The sequence below is a fragment of the Gorilla gorilla genome, chromosome 4 (assembly GCF_029281585.2).
Source record: "Gorilla gorilla gorilla isolate KB3781 chromosome 4, NHGRI_mGorGor1-v2.1_pri, whole genome shotgun sequence".
Lineage (NCBI taxonomy): Eukaryota > Metazoa > Chordata > Mammalia > Primates > Hominidae > Gorilla > Gorilla gorilla.
In genome coordinates, this window is record NC_073228.2 from 176,592,647 (window position 1) to 176,596,911 (window position 4,265).

Sequence of the window (4,265 nt, forward strand, 5' to 3'; positions counted from 1 at the left end):
TAGCTAATAAACATATGCACGGGTGCTCAACATCATTAGTCATTAGGGAAATACAGATTAAAATCACCATGAGGTACTACTTCACACACACTAGAATGACTAATCAAAGACAGATAGTAACAGAAGTTGGCTAGGATGTGGAGAAACAGAACTGCTATGGTTTTAACGTCCCCTCTAAAACCCATGTTGAAATTTAATTGCCATTTGCAGTATTAAGTAGTGGGACCTTTATAAATTACCCAGTCTGTGGTATTCTGTTATAGCAGCAGAAAACAAACTAAGACAAGAACCCTCATACATTGCAGGTGGGAATATAAAGTGGTGCAGCCTCTTTGGAAAACAGTTTGGAGGTTCCTCAAAAAGTTAAACATACAATTACCATATGACCCAGCAATTCCACTCCCTAGGTATCTACCCAAGAGAAATGAAAACAGGTACTATACAAACAAAGACTTGTGAGTCACTGTTCATACAGCATAATCCATAATAGCCAAACACTGGAAACAACCTAAATATCCATCCACTGATGAATGAATAGGCAAAATGTGCTCTATCCATGCACTGGAACACTATTCACCAACAGAAAGGAGCAAACTGCTGACGCACGCTGCCATATGGATGAACCTCAAAGGTGGGAAAGTTCAAGAAGCTAGGCACAAGGAACTGCGTATTGTATGATTCCATTTATATGAAATGTCCAGAAAGGCAAATTTAGAGAAACAGTAAACAGATTAATGGCTGGGGCTGAGGTGGGAACATGGTTATCTGTAAGTGGGCATCAGGGAGGAATCTTCCTGGGAACTATGAGAATGTTCTAGAATTGATCTTTAATTAATTTTTATTGTTGTTGTTGTTCTTTGAGATGGAGTCTCATGCTGTTGCCTGGGCTGAAGTACAATGGCGGGATCTCGGCTCACTCCAACTTCCACCTCCCGGGTTCAAGGGATTCTCCTGCCTCAGCCTCCCGAGTAGCTGGGATTACAGGTGCCCACCACCACGCCCAGCTAATTTTTTGTATTTTTAGTAGAAACAGGGTTTCACTATGTTGGCCAGGCTGGTATTGAACTCCTGACCTCGTGATCCACCCGCCTTGGCCACCCAAATTGCTGGGATTACAGGCGTGAGCCAACGCACCTGGCCCTTCAATTAATTTTTTAAAAGATGTGATCTTGCTCTGTTGCCCAGGCTGGAGTATGGTGGTGTGATCCTGGCTCACTGCAGCCTCAACCTCCCAGGCACAATCAATTCTCCCACCTTAGCTTCCTGAGTAGCTGGGACTGTAGGCATGAACAACTGTGCCTGACTAATTTTAAATTTTTTTTTTGTAGAGATGGGGTCTTGCTTTGTTGCCCAGGCTAGCCTTAAACTCCTGGGCTCAAGCAGTCCTCCAGCCTCAGCCTCCCAAGTAGCTGGGATTAAAGGCACAGGCAATTGCTCCTGGCTATAAAATTGATTTATAGTGATGGTTGCACTACTTGGTAAAGTTACAAAAAAACATTGAATTGTATACTTGAGTAGGTTGAATTTTACAGTATTTAAATTGTACCTCAATAGATCTATTTTTTAAAAAAGATTCGAGTTTCTTTTTTTATTGTAATCCAGTACAAATAAAAATTTGTTCTGCCCATTAATAGCTATTATTTGTGAACATTTACAATATTAATGGAGCTTAATCTAAAATAAATTCAACTTACTTTTTAAAATATCTCAATACTGGGTATTAATAAAAAAAATAGTCAAAATAATTATGGTCAAAATTATGCCAAAAACTTAAAAACAAATGCTTCGTATTAGTATGTCTACACACAATTCAGTATTTGGCGTAAAGTTTTTTGGCTGCAAGAAAGGATGCTAGTTTTACTTCACTACGGGGAGTATCTCTTAATGCTTGGGTGACCTCTTTTGGTATTCCTTCTGTTGTTGGTTTTTGGCCTAGTTATCTGTGACTGTATGAATGGAGTTGAGTGGAGGGGTATCCATTGTGTTAATTCCAAATAAGAGTGCATAACTTACATAGTTTGGATATTTGTCCCCACCCAAATCTCATGTTGAATTGTAATCCCCAGTGTTGGAGGCGGGGCCTGGTGGGAGGTGTTTGGATCGTGGGGGTGGATCCCTCATGGCTCGGTGCTGTGTTCGTGATAGATCTGGTCACACCTGTAATCCCAGCACTTTGGAAGGCCAAGGCGGGCAGATCACTTGAGGCCAGGAGTTCGAGACCAGCCTGGGCAACATGGCAAAATCCAGTCTCTACTAAAAATACAAAAATTAGCCAGGCGTGGTGGTGGGCGCCTGAAATCCCAGCTACTCAAGAGGCTGAGGCAGGAGAATAGCTGGAACCTGGGAGGGGAAGTCTGCAGTGAGCCAAGATCGTGCCGCTGCACTGCAGCCTGGGGGACATAGCGAGACTCCATCTCAAAAAAATAAAATAAGAGTATATGGTACCCCCTACACCCTGTCTCTCTCGTTCCTGCTTTCACCGTGCAATGTGCCTGCTCCCCCTTGCCTTCTGCCATGATTAGAAGCTTCCTGAGTCCTCCCCAGAAACAGATGCTGGTGCCATACCTCCTGTATAGCCTGCAGAACCATTAGCCAATTAAACCTCTTTTCTTATAAAGTTCCCAGTCTCAGAATTTTTTTTTTTTTTTTTGAGATGGAGTATCACTCTGTCCCCCAGGCTGGAGTGCAGTGGCTCGATCTCAGCTCACTGCAACCTCTATCACCCTGGTTCAAGTGATTCCCCTGCCTCAGCCTCCCAAGTAGCTGGGATTACAGGCTCCTGCCACTGTGCCCAGCTAATTTTTGTATTTTTAGTAGAGACGGAGTTTCACCATCTTGGCCAGGCTGGTCTTAAACTCCTGACTTCATGATCCACCTGCCTCAGCCTCGCGAAGTGATAGGATTACAGGTGTGAGTCACCGCGCCCAGCCTCAGATATTTCTTTATAGCAATGCAGGAATGGCCTAACAGTAACTGATTACTAAAATAAGGAATAAGGAGATAGACAATGTAACTGCCCAATAATTTTGAGGCCCATAATTTAAGCCTAAGGAGTTTAACCATGATTCAGGAATAAAGGCCCACACAATATACAGTATGAAGTTAAACTGGAAACAAGAAAAAAAACAAGGCCAGGCACCGTGGCCACACCTGTAATCCCAGCACTTTGGGAGGCTGAGGTGGGAGGATTGCTTGAGTCCAGGATTTCGAGACCAGCCTGGGCCACATGGCAAATCCCCGTCTCTATAAAAAATACAAAACTTAGCTGAGTGTGGTGACACACACCTGTAGTCCCAGCTACTCAGGAGGCTCAGGTGGGAGGATCACTTGAGCCCAGGAGGTCAAGGCTGCAGTGAGGCAAGATTGTGCCACTGCACTCCAGCCTGGATGACAGAGCAAGACCCTGTCAGAAAAGAAAAGAAAAGAACAGAAGAGAAGAGGAGAGAGAAGAGAGAAGAGAAGAGAAGAAAAGAAAAGAAAAGAAAAGAAAAGAAAAGAAAAGAAAAGAAAAGAAAATCCATAAATGCCTCTTTCTGGCAACAGCAAGGGTGAAACTTCCACCATTTTCCCTGTGACTTTGGACAATCTCAGCACGTTGTTCACATTACTCTCAGCTCAACTCTGGCCAGGGAACCACAGGGTCCAGAGTTCAAGGTTCAAGTTCAATAATTCAGTGTTGAACACCTGACCCAAAAGGCCTTCTGGCTGTACTAGGCAAGGATAGGACCCACTTCTTTTGCCATGGAGCCCTTGCTGGGCATGGTAGCATTGTAGACACCGACCCACCCCACGTAGGATGGGCACTGGTTTGTATTCATTTATATAGTCAGCTTTCCACTTCGGTATAAACTTCTGAGGACAAATGGGACTTAGTAAAGGCTTACAAAGTTAATAAGTGTGATTTGGAAAGCCAGAGCCAAGCAGAAAGAGAATGCCACTTCCGATTTTCTTTCGTCAAGGAAGTGTTTGATTGAGATTTACATTAGTGTGAGAATAAGAAAAAAGAAAAACTTAGCATGGCAAAAGTCCAATATATTTAACCTAATGTGATTTTATCCTAGATATAAGAGAACCCTGGGCAAAAGGGAAAATAGCCCACTTAACGTGAACGAAGTGAGCAAACAACCTACTGTTTCCCTAAAAAGGGTTGGCGGAGAATAGAAAGTAAGAGAAAAATATAGGTAAATGAAAACTTTGGTTGGAGAAGCTGATGCATCTGGATGATAAAAACATGTTATATGAAAGAAACAGAGAGACAGGAAGAA

General features: G+C 43.0%; 1 pseudogene; it reads right to left on the reverse strand.

Annotated features, from left to right (window-relative positions):
• Window positions 1-1,810: 1,810 nt before the first annotated feature.
• Window positions 1,811-3,564, reverse strand: LOC109026782 (phosphatidylinositol N-acetylglucosaminyltransferase subunit P-like; annotated as a pseudogene).
• Between the last annotated feature and the right edge of the window lie 701 nt (window positions 3,565-4,265).